This window comes from Schistocerca gregaria, chromosome X, assembly GCF_023897955.1.
Source record: "Schistocerca gregaria isolate iqSchGreg1 chromosome X, iqSchGreg1.2, whole genome shotgun sequence".
Lineage (NCBI taxonomy): Eukaryota > Metazoa > Arthropoda > Insecta > Orthoptera > Acrididae > Schistocerca > Schistocerca gregaria.
In genome coordinates, this window is record NC_064931.1 from 805112910 (window position 1) to 805132312 (window position 19403).

At 41.5% G+C, this 19403-nt stretch overlaps 1 protein-coding gene and 1 long non-coding RNA gene across 2 annotated transcripts in view; both read right to left on the minus strand.

Moving 5' to 3' along the window:
• LOC126298331 (dynein axonemal heavy chain 7-like) overlaps nt 1-19403 on the minus strand; it is a 1150327-nt gene that overhangs the window by 699694 nt on the left and 431230 nt on the right. The window lies entirely within an intron of this gene.
• On the minus strand, nt 10770-11501 carry LOC126297620 (uncharacterized). The gene is made up of 3 exons (XR_007552554.1): nt 11427-11501; nt 11158-11268; nt 10770-10979 (listed from the first exon to the last, which is right to left on the minus strand). It is a non-coding gene; the product is annotated as an uncharacterized LOC126297620 (long non-coding RNA).

Consider the following 19403-nt stretch of genomic DNA (forward strand, 5'->3'; position numbering starts at 1 on the left):
GGCTTTTTCATATTGCAAGACGCTCAATAGCATTTGGATCATGAAAGGTTAATACACCACATGAGAGTGTAACAGAGATGCTCTCACAACATTAATCGGGAAGGGGAAACGTCTGTAGTCCTGAAAAACTGCTAGGAGATGAAATAGCTCCACAGAGGGATGTACGTTCGTTAGGTACTTGTAGTGACACAGAGTAACACCAAGCAGGTTCAATTACTTTAAGAAGAAGACGAAATCAGTTGCCAGAATACTGCGAGACTTTCGTACACAATACAGCATGACATGCATTGGGTGTCCCTTTCATAGGTTGAAACTGAGTGAAGAGTATGATGATTTTAAATGGTAGGCTGTTATACACATTTCTTGAGTGAAATACATCCAGATGGAAACCTATCCTGCTGAATCCTATAGATGCGTACCAGACAAGCATTTAGAACTCACAGCGCTGATGCTGCTGTGATTTAACGACATCCAACACTCATTAGGTCTACGTTTTAAAGTAAAATCAGCAGAGAAGTACTAGACTGATGCACACTAAGCGTTTCAATCACAACGTAGCCGCAGTTACTTGCAGAGAGCACTTAAGTTACTGAAGCATATCGTCGTTTGCACATAGCTTCATTTGCGAGTAGAATAGGGATGGGATTGACTATAAATGATACAAGTTAGCCTGTACAATACCCTGTATGAAGTTCCATAAAAACAAGGGAGAACTGCCGGATATCAGTAACTTCCTGTCACGATATTTCGGCACAGAGTCTTCTGGCCATCTTCAGGTGAGTGCCACTGTAGTAGTACTGGCGAGTACGCTTTTTTTTTCTTTATTGTGATTTCATTCCCCTGCCCCATATGGGCATGGGAGGGCTGTCAGCGACACAATCCGCCGCTCTTCAGCCAAGTGACACTACAACTAAAACAAGAATAAAATGATACATACATAAGGAGATAAGAAAAGGGAACATAATACAGAGTAAGGGGAGAAAATGGAGGTAAAACATACATTGACATGGAGACGTTCATGGGGGACAGTTAAAACTAGTCACCAGAAAGTTAAAAAACACAATTGGCGACTCTTAAACACAGAGAAGACACTGAATGCGCAGGCACAGGTTAAAAGTCGGCCACAGTAGTAAAAACACTCCAGAACAACACACGACGAACAATAAAACTGCCAGGTGGGACCTGCCGAAGGAAGGGGTCAGAGAATATGGAAAAGGAGGGGAGAGCTAGGGGCAGCTGGGGAAGCGGCGAGATGAAGAGAGGAGGAGCATCAGTGGGTTCATGAAGAGGCAGAAGACACGTGAGGCGACAGAGGAAGAGGGAAGACAGGGCAGGAGGGAGTGCAGAGACACTGGAAGGAGGCACAAGAGATGGAGGGAGAGTAGGAGTGTGAAGCCGCTCAGGGGGAGGGATCGAGTACACGCTGAGCTCCGCTATTTATAGTCTTCTGAGGTGACATTGCGCATGTGCTGCTCAGCGTGCGCGTTCATAATGGCTCCGTGCACTGCGCCTCGCGCCCTCCACTGTGAAAGCCTGGCGTATCGGTGTCAGGTCGAATTCCATCTTTATGCAGATAACTACGTCGACTACGAAGTTTCTCTATAACAGGGTTCCAAGCAGAGTTCAGCTGATAACCGCTATCTCAATTGATGAGAGTCTCATTGTCAGACAACCTTATTTCCACAGATTCATTGATAATCGAGCTCCTAAAGTTTGACATAAGGGCCAAAATTTTGGTGTCGTTGTAATTCGTGGAATGGTCTTTGGAAATACAATGTTCGGCGATTGCGGACTTGGTGGGTTGGAGAAGGCGAGTATGCCGTTGGTGTTCCACAATGCGTTCCTGCACAGTTCGTGTTGTTTGCCCTATATACGATTTGCCGCCTTCACACGGAATTTTGCAAACACCTGGTTTACGCAGGCCCAGATCGTCTTTAACAGATGCCACCAGTGATGAAATTTTGGAAGGAGGGCGAAAGATGACTCTCACTTGAAACTTCCTCAATATTCTGCCTATCTGTGAAAAAATATTCCCAATAAATGGTAGATAAACGGTCGACCTGAAAGTCTCTTCCTCTTCCTTGTTCCGTCGTTTGTAGGTCTTCATCACTCTGTTCACTTGCCTAGGTGAACAGCCATTTTTCAAAAATACTTTTTGCAGGTGTTCCAGTTCCGCTTGAAGACTGTCGGCGTCAGAGATAGTATGGGCACGTTGGACCAAGGTTTTAAGAGCGCACATTGTTTGTGCTGGATGGTGGCAACTAGTAGCTTGTAGATACAGGTCTGTATGAGTGGGCTTTCTGTACACCGAGTGACCGAGTGTGCCATCACTCTTCTGTCGCACCAAGACGTCTAAAAATGGCAGACGACCATCTCTCTCTATCTCCATGGTAAACTTTATGTTTTCATGTATGGAGTTCATGTGACGTAAAAATTCTTGGAGACGGTCCAGACCATGAGGCCACACTATAAAAGTGTCGTCAACGTACCGCCAAAATACTGTCGGTTTAAAAGTGGCAGAGTCGAGTGCTCTCTCCTCAAAATCCTCCATAAAAAGATTGGCTACCAGGGGAGACAAAGGACTCCTCATAGCGACACCATCAGATTGTTCGTAAAATTCGTTGTTAAATACAAAATATGTAGAGGACAGAGTGGGCTCAAACAACGCTGTAATGCACCAAACATATTGCCAATGAGGTGTAGTGAGTGCACCAGAGGCATCTTTGTGAACAGCGAAAGCACATCAAAACTCACCAATAAATCACTACTTCGCAGTTGTAATGACTGAAGTCAACTGATAAAATCACCAGAATTCTTTATGTGATGTGCACACCTGCCTATCATTAGTTTGAGCAAAGATGCCAAGAATTTTGCTAGGTCGTAGGTGGTTGCTCCAATGTTACTCACAATTGGACGTAATGGCACATTTTCCTTGTGGATCTTGGGCAGTCCATATAGCCTAGGTGGAACTGAACTGTTTGGTTTCAGTCTCTTGATGACCTCCTTCGGTAGAGAACTATTTGATAAAAGTTCTGCTGTTTTTCGCACTACTCGGCTCGTGGGATCCTTGCCGATTTTGCGATACGTTGAATCACATAATAAAACATTGATCTTATTAATATATTCATCCCTTGGTGTGAGGACAGTAGCGTTTCCTTTGTCAGATTTTAAGACTACTGTATCCACATCTGCTCGTAAGTTACGGAGGCCTATCCTCTCCATGGGCGAGATGTTATTCTTCATTGGTGCACCCCTGGTCAATACACGGCAAGACTCTCGACGAACTTCCTCAGCTTCATCTGTATCAAGACGGCGTACAGCTTCTTCGATGGCACTGATGAAATTCACTAGTGGCGGTGCAACAGGTGTAGGAGCAAAATTCAGTCATTTTGCTAGCACAGACACAGCCGCGTCATCTAAAGTTTTCTGTGTCAAATTAACAACAGATCGTCGAGTTGGAACTTCCTGCTGCATCTGTTTAGAAAGTCTCTCAATCTTGGCAGTTTGCCTCGTCAGAATATTGAGAAAGTATGAAGTGAGAGTCATCTTTCGCCCTCCTTCCAAAATTTCATCACTGGTGGGATCCCTTAAAGACGATCTGGGCCTGCGTAAACTAGGTGTTTGCAAAATTCCGTGTGAATGCGGCAAATCGTATATAGGGCAAACAACACGAACTGTGCAGGAACGCATTGTGGAACACCAACGGCATACTCGCCTTCTCCAACCCACCATGTCCGGAATCGCCGAACGTTGAATTTCCACAGACCATTCCATGAATTACAACGGCACCAAAATTTTGGCCCATACATCAAACTTTAGGAGCTCGATTATCAATGAATATGTGGAAATAAGATTGTCTGACAATGAGACTCTCATCAATCGAGACAGTGGTTATCAGCTGAACTGTGCTTGGAACCCTGTTATAGAGAAACTTCGTAGTCGACGTAGTTATCTGCATAAAGATGGAATTCGACCTGACACCGATACGCCAGGCTTTCACAGTGAAGGGCGCGAGGCGCAGCGCACGGAGCCGTTACGAACGCGCACGCTGAGCAGCGCATGCGCAATGTCACCTCAGAAGACTATAAATAGCGGAGCTCAGCGCGTACTCGCCAGTACTACTACAGTGGCACTCACCTGAAGATGGCCAGAAGACTCTGCGCCGAAATATCGTGGCAGGAAGTTACTGATATCCGGCAGTTCTCCCGTGTTTTTATGGAACAATCAGTACGCCGGGAAAGCTTCAAACATCACACCCTGTATGACGGCTTGTATTTTCTTTGGAAATAAAAACTTATACTGAAACTGGGACGAACGTACCTAAGACCACCTTTACGCTTACAAAGACCTCGTACTATTCGGAAGAAGCATGGTTAACACAATGAAAAGCGATGGGAAAGATTCAGGATGAAAGTATGCGATCATCAGATTCGAGATCAACCGAAACTACGAAAGACAATTATGCAAATCGAGAGAATTTGAAATGGACAAGACGGTATGTCGTATACACACAGTAAATTTGACGTCTAAATCAGCGAATTTCATGTCAAAATCATGTCATATGAAAGATTCCGAGAGAGACGTGCTTGGATTGTGAGAGGCAGTTGTATTGGTCTGTAGGATATGCATTTGTTAGTGCGCCATAAACATCTGATGTTTCCACAGGATTTCTAAATCATTTCAGACAAATACAGGTGTGTCTCCTTCATCAAGGGCGTTGAAAAATGAACGCTGGCCAAGGTTACATACATTCATGATAGTGAGGGTCTTGTCTTACATTTACATTGCACTCAACACTGCTTAGGATTGCAAACAAATCAAACATCCAACAACAGATTCGTCTAGGTTTCTGGTGGTATCTGGCATTGCATGTTTGCACAACTCCCACAAACTGCAGCTATACACCTGGCATCCAACAGCATCTTAGATGCGTTCGGATGTGATGATTGTCTTAGCAAAGTACATTCATTCCGTAGATACAAACAGTAGGTCTACAGTATGGTAGTAGAAGGAGATTCATACTATAGACTCAATTATATTCCCAACTAGCTATAGTAGTAGTAATAGATTCATACCATAGGTTCTCAACTAGCTGTACCACAAGTACCACACACTTTTGGATAGATGACAGTATTATCCTTTAACGAAAACTGGTTTTCGCTGTAGGTACACCTAGGTGTGACAGAAATTTGACATCAGTGTAGACGAAAGGTTAAGCTCTAATCGTCTTTCCTATAAAGAGAAGGCAACATAACGTCCTGGCTAGAACATAAGTGAATCATCATATGAATTAATATATTCATAAACGCCGATAGTTGAGGATTCCGTAGGTGGGGGATAGGTGTGACAGGACCTCACCTTTCGAATCGATTTTCTGGTTACTGAAAGTTATATTTGTATATTTGCAAGGTTACATGCTTCCAAAGGATTTGTAGATCACCTTCCAACGAGTGCCAGTACGATTCCTTTAACCAGGGCGCTTTAGTTATACACTCCTGGAAATGGAAAAAAGAACACATTGACACCGGTGTGTCAGACCCACCATACTTGCTCCGGACACTGCGAGAGGGCTGTACAAGCAATGATCACACGCACGGCACAACGGACACACCAGGAACCGCGGTGTTGGCCGTCGAATGGCGCTAGCTGCGCAGCATTTGTGCACCGCCGCCGTCAGTGTCAGCCAGTTTGCCGTGGCATACGGAGCTCCATCGCAGTCTTTAACACTGGTAGCATGCCGCGACAGCGTGGACGTGAACCGTATGTGCAGTTGAAGGACTTTGAGCGAGAGCGTATAGTGGGCATGCGGGAAGCCGGGTGGACGTACCGCCGAATTGCTCAACACGTGGGGCGTGAGGTCTCCACAGTACATCGATGTTGTCGCCAGTGGTCGGCGGAAAGTGCACGTCCAGCACGAACGCTGGTCCAACTGAGGCGCCAGGTGGAAATGGCATGGCAAGCCGTTCCACAGGACTACATCCAGCATCTCTACGATCGTCTCCATGGGAGAATAGCAGCCTGCATTGCTGCGAAAGGTGGATATACACTGTACTAATGCCGACATTGTGCATGCTCTGTTGCCTGTGTCTATGTGCCTGTGGTTCTGTCAGTGTGATCATGTGATGTATCTGACCCCAGGAATGTGTCAATAAAGTTTCCCCTTCCTGGGTCAATGATTTCACGGTGTTCTTATTTCAATTTCCAGGAGTGTATTATATGACTAAGAATTCCAAAAATTAGAAGTCATTCACAGTCCATTCCCTCGAGGCATGAACGCCTTCTGCAACAACAGTACACCCATCACCGATTTATTTGAAGGTGATAAGATGAAGTTAACATCTCAGGACTCGACATAATGAGTATATTAAAGCATCCAAGTGTCGTCAATCTGTGCAGTTTTTATGCTGCAATGTGGATCGCTATGAACAGATTCAAGCTCATATTAAATTGCTCTTCAATGACGCTGTCAAGTATTTATTAGAAAAGAATGTTCGTGATGTGATGCATGTATACAGGGTTTTTCCGCAAGAGTATGCAAAAATTTAACATGACGTAGAGGATACTCTACTGAACAATTGGAGGTAGGCAACCTTGGTTCGGGAAGCCACCTTACGAAGATAATAGGAATAAAATCACATTAACGTGTACTTTTCTGTTTACATTAGTTAAAGTTAACTGCAAATAGCATCACTGACACAATGAACATACCATTTGTACTGCATCTTACAAAATGTGCTGAAACTGACAGCCATCAACCTCAATGCAAGTATGACATTGGCGAAAAAGATTCTGATGCACCCTGACAAATATCCCTGGTATCTCCGTATCCAGTGGGGTTTCATACACAAGTGACTGTAGAGATCTCCATAGGAAACAATGTACAGGATTCAGGTCAGGTGACCTCACAGGCCATGAAATAGGGCCCGTCATTATTGCTATGTCGTTGTTATGACGACCAGCCATGCTCACAACTGTTATTTCAGTGCCACAACTGCCAGGTTGGGCTTCAACCATATACACTGCTAAAAGCAAATCAAATCATACTGCCCTGGCTACTGCTTCCCTCTGTAAATGTAGAGAAGAGGAAGATATTAACCAAAGGGTACCGACATGATAGTTTCTAGGGGAGGAGGGCAAGGCGAAATCAGTGGCACACAGTATTTCTAATACTTTAGAAGAGAAATGGCGACTTGTAAGTAGGCATAAAAATTCCAGCTCTGACACTGTTCAAAACGTGTGTATATCGGCTTTCAAACCATGAAAGAAAAACAGTTGACTACACTATTCTGCATTCATTAAGAGCTATGACCATTTTTTCATCTTTGCTACTTTGAAACACACCTCTTCTAATGATCATCTGCACGTAACTTTTAAGGTATGCGTTTTAGAGCACATGTTTGCTGGACAATTTTTTCTTAATTTGGTCCATACTAACAGCTCCGAAAATATGGAAAGCAGAGAATTTGCAGTAGAAGAGATTAGTGTCACAGTATCGAAGATGAAAAATCGCACGTAGCTCTTAAGGTATGCATTTTAGACCATACGTTTACTGAGACTTTTTTGCGTCTAGTACTTTCAACGGTATGCGTTTATACCATTAATTATTTTGGCTGCAACACTGGAAACAAACCGAAGCTCTCCGTCGACATTTGGGCGTCGTATGAGACGTGATGAACACTATTTGTTTGGACTGACTCCGGCTACACAATGCAAAAATTAAATTGCATTTATCTTGCTGATATTTCAGCAAGATTATATATATATATATATATATATATATATATATACAGGGTGGTCCGTTGTTAGTGACTAGTGACAGGGCCAAATATCTTACGAAGAAAGCATCAAACGAAAAAACTACAAAGAACGAAACTTGTCTATCTTGAAGGGGGAAACCAGATTGCGCTATGGTTGGTCCTCTAGATGGCGCTGCCATAGGTCAAACGGATACCAACTGCGTTTTTTTTAAAAAAATAGGAACCCCATTTTTATTACATATTCGTGTAGTACGTAAAGAAATATGAATGTTTTAGTTGGACCACTTTTTACGCTTTGTGATAGATGACGCTGTAATAGTCATATACGTATAATTACGTGGTATCACGTAACATTCCGCCAGTGCGGACGGTAGTTGCTTCGTGATACATTACCCGTGTTAAAATGGACCGTTTACCAATTGCAGAAAAGGTCGATATTGTGTTGAAGTATGGCTATTGTGATCAAAATGCTCAATGGGCGTGTGCTATGTATGCTGCTCGGTATCTTGGACGACATCATCCAAGTGTCTCAATCGTTCCCCGGATAGTTACGTTATTTAAGGAAACAGGAAGTGTTCAGCCACATGTGAAACTTCACTCAAGGCCTGCAACAAATGATGATGCCCAAGTAGGTGTTTTAGCTGCTGTCGCGGCTAATTCGTATATCAGTAGCAGACAAATTGCGTGAGAATCGGTAATCTCAAAAACGTCGTTGTTGAGAATCCTACATCCAACAGCGACTGCATCCGTACCATATTCCTAGCACCAGGAATTGCATGGCGACGACTTTGAACGTCGTGTACAGTTCTGCCACTGAGCACAAGAGAAATTACGGGACGATGACAGATTTTTTGCACGCGTTGTATTTAGCGACGAAGCGTCATTCACCCACATCGGTAACGTAAACCGGCATAATATGCACTATTGGGCAACGGAAAATCCACGATGGCTGCGACAAGTGGAACATCAGCGACCTTGGCGGGTTAATGTATGGTGCGGCATTATGGGAGGAAGGATAATTGGCCCCCATTTTATTGATGGAAGTCTAAATGGTGCAATGTATACTGATTTCCTACGTAATGTTCTACCGATGTTACTACAAGATGCTTCACTCCATGACAGAATGGCGATGTACTTCCAACATGACGGATGTCTGGCACGTAGCTCGCGTGCGGCTGAAGTGGTATTGAATAGCATATTTCATGGCCGGTTGATTGGTCGTCGAAGCACACACGTTCACCGGATCTGACGTCCGCGGATTTCTTTCTGTGGGGAAAGTTGAAGGATATTTGCTATCGTGATCCACCGACAACGCGTGACAACATGCGTCAGCGCATTGTCAATGCATGTGCGAACATTACGGAAGGCGAACTACTCGCTGTTGAGAGCAATGTCGTTACACGTATTGCCAAATGCATTGTGGTTTTGAGCATTTATTCCATTAATGTGCTGTTTACAGGTAATCACGCTGTAAGAGCATGCGTTCTCAGAAATGATAAGTTCACAAAGGTACATGTATAACATTGGAACAACCGAAATAAAATGTTCAAACGTACCTAGTGGTGGGCAGGAAATCGCGTATCTGTTAGAAATCACAGTGATTGAGAAGTCACCGATATCACAGTAACAACTTTACAAAATCTAACTGCGATTTCAGTCACAGTTAGCAGTCGCAAGTAGCATTTCACAATAAACGCCGTGAGCCATCTGTTGGTCGAATTCCATACTGCTTTCTGCAATTTCAGTGACAAATCGCAACTAAGAGTCGCAAGTAGCAACTAAAAAGCACAGCTAACAGTGCCATCTGTTGGCCAAAGTTCGTACTACGCCCATCTCTGCGACACACTATCGAGTCTAACTGCGATTTTTGTGACAAGTCGCAACTAAGAGTCGCAAGTAGCACCTAAAAAGCGCAGTTAGCAGTGCCATCTGTTGAGCAAAGCTCATACTATGCTATTCGCTACCGAGTCAAACTGCGATTTCCGTGACAAATCGCAACTAAGAGTCACAAGTAGCAACTAAAAAGCGCAGTTAACATTCTTTTCCTAGTCCCATCTGTTGAACAACGTACGTACTTCGTTATAAGAGCCTTGTGCCTCACGAGATAGGTGTGCTGTGTGTGTGTATGAAGGACTTATTTCATTAGTGGTACAAGTCCATTTTTGTTTATTTTGAGATACGGAGTCGTAAAGTTAAATGAGCGCTGAAAAATCTACATTTGAGATACCAGAAATATTCAAGCATATGGCTTCTTGCTAGAAATGAACCTTTATTAATGTTTGTTTGGATCATTAATTTCAGAAGCATTATAGACAGAAAAGTGGAGGTAATGGACTTGTACCACTATTGAAATAAGCCCTTCACATTATATGACGACATGCACATTCAGCATCAGTTATGATTGGTCAAACACAGCTGTGACTCTGAATGTATTATATTAATAAGAAGCAACATTGCCATTTCCTCCTGAAAATATCAAGTAACGTAACAAATGTGATTCTGCTTCCAATATGACAATTTTGGTTAATACTCCACATGACTACAGGACTTTGCAATGTTAACACAGCAGAACTCAGACATCTGTGTAAGTGTAATGAAATGAAAACAGCATTATTGAGCAATATGAATGCCTCACTTTTATTCCGGCACAGTTCAAGACTCGGGATAAAAGTTTTGCCCCTGGTGTTCTACATGGCAACTTCACACACACGAACTTTTTGCCGACACTACAACCACCTACATAAGTAAGCTTTTCCTGTGTTAGTTTCAAGTACTGCACTTAAGCTATTCCTGATTTAACTGGAAGATCTGTACTTCCCACTTTCATATCAACAGCCTCAAAATGCATATTCTATACCTAGGGCTATGTTACAGGTCAGTGTCACACCAAGATTGTGGAGGACGGGGGCCGCATGTCACTCTTCAACTAGTGTTTACCAGTAAATATGTGACGGAAAATTACGGGTATAGGACGGCTTAAACATGTGGAAAATGAGATTTTCATTATTCAATCACTGTATTTAACATTTATTATTCCTTTAAAATCGCATAACAACTTCAATAAAACACAGTTTAATCACTCATCTGCACACTTATTTCACAATTATGTCACTTTTAAGCTGCAAATCCTCTAAGAGCTGTCTTGAATCTTCACGAGTCTCTCAATAGCCTTGATGTGGATAGATACGTACAGCAACCAGTAATCAAGAGTCAGAACTGTGTCTGCAAAACCACAAGGATTATTAAACAATTTTTGCTGTCACTAATTACAAGCAATATAATTGACAGAGTAGATTGCTAATATTTGCTGTAATGAAAGCCACTCAATGGGGTATATTTCACATTTGCAAGAACGATCTCACTGAAGTAATTAAGTCCATCGAAACACTTAGAAACTAACCTCTCGTCTGACGAAAACGGTCTAAAGACGCAGTGGCAATTTCTCCAGATCTGTTGACAATGATATTTTGAGTTATCAATTTACTGAGTGACTGAAATGTAGTTCGGGTACCTGTGAACATACCAATATGTTAGAATTCATTTTCTAAACACGAACTATTACGCTACTGTATGGCTACTTACATATTAATTACACTATTAATATTTTCACAGTTGTTTCTTTAATACATAATTAAAGACAACGGAAGAACAAACGTAAAACTTACTTACCAATGACAGATTTGTTGAGATGCAATTTTCTGTGTGAGCAGATGTAACTTTTTCATACGGTAGTAAGTCACAGAAATCGCAGAAGTAGCAGAAGTCACAGAAATCGCAGAAGTAGCAGAAGTCGCAGAAGTAGCAGAAGTAGCAGAAATCGCAGAAGTAGCAGAAGTCACAAAAATCGCGGAAGTAGCAGAAATCGCAGAAATAGCAGTGGCGGAGGGATACGCGACCTATGTTCCTTAAATGCTACTCTTAACTGCGACAAATCACAGTTAAGAATAGCAGATACTGAAAAGTAGCATTCACAGAAATCACTGATATCGGAAAATCGCAGTTTAATCCATGACTAAACGTACCTATGTTCCGTATTTTAATTTAAAAAAACCGACCTGTTACCAACTGTTCGTCTAAAATTGTGAGCCATATGTTTGTGACTATTACAGCACCATCTATCACAAAGCGAAAAAAGTGGTCCCACTAAAACACTCACATTTCTTTACGTACTACACGAATATGTAATAAAATTTGGGGGTTCCTATTTAAAAAAAAAAAAACGCAGTTGGTATCCGTTTGACCTATGGCAGCGCCATCTAGAGGACCAACCATAGCGCAATCTGGTTTCCCCCTTCAAGCTAGACAAGTTTCGTTCTTTGTAGTTTTTTTCGTTTGATGCTTATTTTGTGTGGTATTTTTCCCAGTCACCACCCTGTATATGAGTCGTCAGGTCTCTTTGTCTGATTTTTCAGCAAGGTAATTGAAATTTAATTTTTGCATTGTGTAGCCGGAGTCAGCCCAAACAAATAGTGCTCATCACGTCTGATACGACACCCAAATGTCGACGGAGAGCCTCGGTTTGTTTCCAGTTGGAGTCAAAATTATTTATAAAGCGAAATTTTAGTGGCCCATTCGATAAAACGGTCCCAGTGTAATCTAGTGCGTTACCTGTTCTATAGATATGTGCTAACGAGGACAGTAAAACCCTAAGAATAGCGACAGCGCTGACCTGATCCTCGCTGACTGCCATCGCCAAGCTGCAGCGCTACTGAGTCGTTGCTGGATTGCTGTTTATTATTCATGTGTTACTGTTCCTGTTAATATAATTTGATGAAAACGATATCGGATTAGACTAATTTGGAAACGCTCTGTCGAATGGGTACGTAAAATTCTGATTTAAGAATAATTTTGTTCGTAATGGGAAACAACGCTCTGTCGAATGGGTACGTAAAATTCTGGTTTAAAAATAATTTTGTTCGTAATGGGAAACAACCCTACGCTTTCTGTTGACGCTGGGCATCGGATGAAAGACTTGACAAGCAGTAATTGTTTGGGATGATTCCACCTATACTGTGCAAAAATGAAATTGCAAATATCTGCCGAAACGCCAGAGAAAATGCGCATGACAACTCTTAAGAGAGACAAACGTACACATATTTAAAATAATCGAAATGGAGACTAAGTCTCTGTAATGTTGCTGGTCAATGTAGCGAGGCTGCTGCAGCAGGTAAGTGGAGCTCTGTGGTGAGCGAAGCCTTGCTGAGGGCTAGGGTAGCAATAATCGGCAGTGCTCTCTGTCTGGTATTCCCAAGCCGGCCCGCTCTCATGCTATACCAGCATGGCGAGGGAACGTCAGCGTCGCTACACGAGTACTAAAAATATGCACCAAGAACAGTAAAATTAGTTCCAGACTAGCTACACTAATTCTGATTACATCTCTGAGATCTTAATAAAAGAACGATTTCAATAAAATTTTCACCATCAATGTAATACCAATATATTATTGATGTTTATGATAAAGGTATTCACGATTACACACATCTTTCACAGCAATTGACATGCTATGTGAAAGACAATGAAACTAGCTATAAAATGAGAATAGGTGACTTAATGTTAAACAAAAGCCGAATTTACTGTAAAGGAGAAGATCGTATTATTATGGTCATGTACCAAAGCAAAACGTTCTCCACAATTACTCAAGCAGCTTAGCCTCTGCAGGAATTATTTATGCTATTTTCTTTCATTGTTATGTACATTGGTAACAAAATTTCGTAATGTAACGTTAAAAGAGCGCCATTTTGCTCAAACCGTAATTCAGGAGCATACGAAAATAACTTGTGAACTTGATTAGATTCCTGCAATTCCGACTTGCAGCTAAAAAGTAGTTACCCGAAAGACATGATTTCAGCTATGTATAAAACTAGTCTGTGAAATAATGGAATACAAATAAGCTGTAAAAAGTCTTGTTTGTTTAAAATGAAATTGGCTTCAAATTAGTAAAAAGTTTGAAATGGTGGTCTAGAAGTTAAGACCTGACAAGACTACAATGGTAGTCCTGTAACAGAGTTGAGGAGAGAGGAAGCAGAGCATGTTTAGAGGTCTTTTGTCGCTGTCCTTGGTCTGGGTAAGAGCTAGTGTGGCCAGCGAGTCAGTTATAATAACGTGGTGAGTAGACACTTTGAACCTAGTCATTTCAGTGCATCTGTTTGCAAGTCTGTAATGGATTTTCATTGTGAGTTAGTGTGAACAATTGTATTGAACTTTATTTAGAGAAACAGTTATTCGGCAGAGTGCAGTGAATTGGTTAGATGTGAGGAAATTGCATAGATTAACGAATCACTGCACTGGACAAATTAAACTTTGTCTATGTACACTCTGCTTGCTTTAAGCGCACTTGATATTCCAAATCATATTCCATTCTTGCATATATTATCACTCTTGCCCACCCCCATAGCTGAGTGGTCACTGTAAGTGGCTACCATGTGGAGGACTCAGTTTTAGTTCCTGGGACTGTCAAGGATTTCTTTGGTGAGAGGACTGGACTGGGCTGCACTCACCCTTGTGATGGCAACTGAGGAGTTACCTGATTGACAGCTAGCAGCTACAAGGTGTATACATCGACAACAGCTGTAAGAGCGGTGTGCTGATGCCCCTACATACCTCATCTGCATGACGCCACGTGGTAGAGGATGACTTGTGAACCAGTCGACATTGTGTGGTATCTAGGATCTGATCGCAGAGTTTCGTTTTCATTCCATTATCAGTCTTTGTAACCCCACCACTCCAAATAATTTGTTTTCTTGACTTAAATGAGACTAATATTGAACTTACAGGGGTTGGATAAGAATATGGAAACACCACGAGAAATGCTAACTCGAACATAAATGCAGATGCTAGGCAAGTCTGCAGGTTGCGTTGTTGTATTTGACCATGAACGGCATCTGTACAATGTTCTCAATACGTTCTAAGTGTCAGTGTTCTGTATAGTTGTGTGCGCATTATGTTGGAGCTAACCGAATGCAAACTTGGATAAATTGTTGGTGCCCGTATGGTGAGAGCGTCCACAACCAAGGTAGCTGAAGTGTTTTGTTGTTAAAGAGACATCGTATCGAAAAACTGCCGCATACAGAGAGCGAAGGAACATCACAAGGTAAGTCACAATGTGGATGAAAGTGTGTGTTGAGTGGTCGTGTCGGACGGGCACTGACGAGGATTCTGACGAAAAGTAAGAGAACGAGGGCTGCAAAAGTCTCTGCAGAATTCCATGTCTCTCACGAGAACTCTGTCGGCATCAAAACAACACTAAGGGTGCTCCATTATCAGGAAACCGCAGGGCGAGCTGGAATTCCAAAACCACTCATCGGTGATGCAATGACTGTAACAAGAAAACCTGGTACCGAAGCCATAAAACATGGACTCTGGTGCAATGGAAGAAAATCATTTGGTCGGCTGTCTTGTTTCATACTGTTTCCAACCTCTGGCCGAGTCTACATCGCAAGAGTGAAACATAGCTGGGATTCTGTGATGAATTTGGCTTAAATACCATGGTATTTCATGGGCCCCATAATTACGCTGCAGTACTGCCAGGGATTATGTGATCATTTTAGCTGATCAGGTTCAATCCATGGTACAATGTTTGTTCCATAATGGTAGCGCTGCTTTCCAAGACGTCAGAGACAATATTCACACCTTGCATTGACCAGAAATAGATTACTGAGGACGAGGGTGAATTGCCACATGTACCCTTGCCATCATAGTCATCCCATATCAGAATTATTGAACTTTTGTGCTCAACTTCAGGGTGTGCAATCGCTATCCAGCTCCATCCTCGTTCCTTGAACGTGCCACTATTTTACAGGAAGAATAGTATAAGATTCCCTTGAAAGCACGCAGGACCTGTATTTAAGCATTGAGAAACGACTGAAAGCTGTTTTGAATGCCAACGGTTTCGTACACCATATTTGGCATGGTAATGTGTTGTGGGTTCGGTCTTTCCGTATTTTCTCGACCTCCTTAATTCCATTGTCAGGGTACTACTTGTCCTAAAGCACTATTCCCATTTCATCTTATTTAGCGTTTCATATTTATTTGCGATTTTCAATGTATTCAGTTCTTTAAGTGGGTATATTATTTTTTAAGGAATTTCTTAAGGGCACAATACAACAGCGCACAACAGACTCCTATATTAGGAGATGAACCAATAAATTTATTAAATGGTTGTGTGCTTGCCCATCGATCGTTAGGTAGCGGTAAAGTGTTTCATCTGATGATGAACTTCATTTTTGTTGCTGTAAACCAACTGGTACTTAGCAGTTGGTTAGATTTCGCAAAAAATAAATCACCAACGGAAAACGTGATGTTGCAAACATACTATGTTTCAGCGGTGTTGAGACTTTTCTCTCAGACGCCGCAAAAGAAATTCAAAAAAGTACCCCTATTACAGTCACGTACACCCAACAGATACACATAGGATGCAACTCTCATACAGTACGTCTGGAGGAAAAAGCACATTCAGATTAGGCGGCTGAACAATCCCCTCACCCAACTATGCTGCTTCACTCTTAGATCACTACTTCGGTATAGTTTGTGATGAACAAATCAGTCTTTGAAAGACAATTCAGATAATCAGGTGGATTGTGCACACCACAGCAAGATATTAGTTATGTTCTGAAAAACCATAAGTTTGCATATATATCCTCAGCAATGTGTTTAGGAGAAAAGGCACTCTTTGATCCCAATAGCGTGTATGACTCCAGAAGCAAAGAAGATATCAACTTTAGTGTACAGTACTGAGTATGATATGGAATGGTATCCAGTTCAGTGGCTACATGATTTTTAATGCCCGCGCTTCAGAAATTAAGATTCTGGTAGATTATGTGCCCTTGTTTAGACAAAAGTAAGATATTTCCTGTTGCAGGGGTCATTTATCAGTTGTGAAGAGTTCCTGATTCATAACGTATAATATTCATGTGCTTGTAGGATTTATATGCATCCTGATATCTGTGTATGAAAGTTTGTGTATTTATCATTGTGAGTGTACTTAAATATTGTATTTCATCTGTAAGTGAACCTGCTTAACATGAACATATGTAAGTGAATAATACTACCTATTTTCGCAACCCATAGAATGCTGTATTGCAAATAGCAAGAAGTTAATAAAATTTGTGTGGTCGGTATCTTACGAACTGTTTCGAAGAAGAATAAATGTTGTATTGGAAGGTAATACTAAGAATTAATGTCATGGTACAACCACACAGTTTGGCATAAATGGCACAATCCACTTGGCTTTCGTTTGACCTATTGATAATTGCTCAGGCAGCACTAGAAACCCTGTAGTTACCTGTGGTGTGCAGTGCATGGTGTAGTCTAACTTTCTGCATGCACAAAAGATAGACCACATTTCCATCAAACGAGTTTCCTAATACCATTTGAGATTCCAAGGAAGACATATCGTCTCCTGTTCGCTATGTGAGTGGTCGTCCCTTTAGCAGGCACACGTGGGTGGGGTGCTAGTTATCAGGAGCTCCAACGCGATTTTTGCAGCACCTTAGGAAGTTAGCGTTCAGGGATGGAAAGAATGCCAATGTGAACTCGGTATGCACGCCAGAAGGCTTCATATGGGATGTGGAGGAGACCTTTCCTGCAGCTACTAAACGTGCAGGGTGCAGTCTTCTGCAAATTGCGGCTCACATCGGACCCACGACGCCTGTTACATGTTCTGAAGTTATTCTCAGTTTATAAAGGTGGTGGTGGAGATGGTGAAGGCTGCTAGATTCACATGTGGGTTGCTAGCAGAACTTGCAGCTTGCAGCATTGTTCCCAGAGTTGACTGCAGTTCTTCGGTTTCGAGCCCGAAGTAGGTTCAATCAAAGACTTCGCTGACTCTGTGACGGTCGGACAGTCTTTGTTGCAGATTTCTATACCTGCGTTATCAGGTGAGAATTGTAGACTCCCCTTGATAGGTCTGGTGTGCACTACACAAAGAAAGTAGCTACTCAGGTAGCACATGAGACGGTACCTAGAAGTTACAGCTGGGTAGTCGCTCTTCTAAACAGCATCCCATACGAGCAAACCAGTTGCGTCCTCAGCTGCAGTTACTCGTACTTTAGGTACCTGGGCTATGTACTGCTCTGTTTAAAAAGAATAGTTCGATGCAGTCATAGGGTCAAGCTGTGCACGTCTGCTTTCATGCCCTGCAGCTAATTCGCTGCAAGTAACAACTTGTAGCTATGATCCTGCAGTCAAATAGTCTATGTAATGGCTAGAATTGCGAATTAATAAATTACACAGAAATATAAATGATTAATTAAATAACAAGGGTGCTGCTCTAAAGTTTGTAATTGTTGTAGGTGACAGAGAATGATACTGAATAATGTTTGTTCAAGTAAGGACATCCCACCTTAATGGGAAGTGGTCCTACGGTATTCAGTTAATGTACAGACATGAAATAAACTTGTCAAATGCAGCAAAGTTACGTTGAAAACGTAATTAGACCGATAGCAAAATCCCCAAACTTAATTGTAATCAAAGATACACAAAAACTAAGTCAATTTCATGATCATAGTTATGAAATAGCCACGTGCTAAAAACACTTTGAGTTCAACATGATGATTTACAAATTAACACCCATGAATCAAAGAACAGTAACTCGCACTCTGTCTATCCTCAGTTCCTTAACACAACTGGAATATGTTAGAGTCCTGTTGTGGAGCACATTTCGATCTCTAGAAATATACAGTCCCTTCAGAAATGTTCACTGTCCAGAATCAATCATCTGCGTGACTGAACGACGCATGTTACTGCAGGCAAGTCTGCTCTCATTAAGAATTCGACACAGAGTATTTAGAATTGCTCCCTTGAGTTATTTACTCGAAAAAACCCAGCCACCATTTCACTCCTGTAGTGTACTGCTATTGTCTGCTTTTCCATTGACTGAAAGGCCATGGCCATCCCCACCAAGAACACATCGTTTTTTATGCTACAAACATGATTTGATTCAAATTGGAAACTTTCCCACACTAAACTAACATATTACGACAATATTTACGTAAAAGATATATCATAAACATTCAGTTACGTTCAGATCATTTACAACAAATATGAGTAATAGTTGGTTCATAAACAAATAAGCCAATATTGTTGCACAAGTGCGTCCACATTAAATAAATGTAGACTATCGATAAATATCATTTAAAACATTATTTATTCTTAACAGAAGCGTCTTTTAGTTCTCTTTTCAATTGTGGTGTCCGATAGCACATGCTACTGATCACTTTTAAATTGGTATAGATTTTTTATAGCACTTGCAATCAATATGTGAATAAAGTTACTGGCAAAATTGTAAAGTGTTCATTAAATAAATATACAAATGTGACAAAATGTGAGGTATTCACGCTGCATTCATTTGCGTTGTGTTGTTGTGGAGATCTTCTGACAAATATTTGCATAATGGAAAAGATATAAAAGACATCGTTAATCAATAAATAAAATAGGTACAGGTACGTAGCTTTCAGGGATAATAGTTATAGGGTAATGGTGCCATCTGAGATACCATTTGTTGAATTCGCACAAAGCGATTAAAAGTTGTTAATTCAGTCGTTCATTGTTTATTCATTGTGAAATATTAACGTCTTTAGTTTTAAAGGTAGTGAAATATTGTTGTGCCATTGGGTGACCTCATTAATCTGGGATTGCTGATGTATCCAG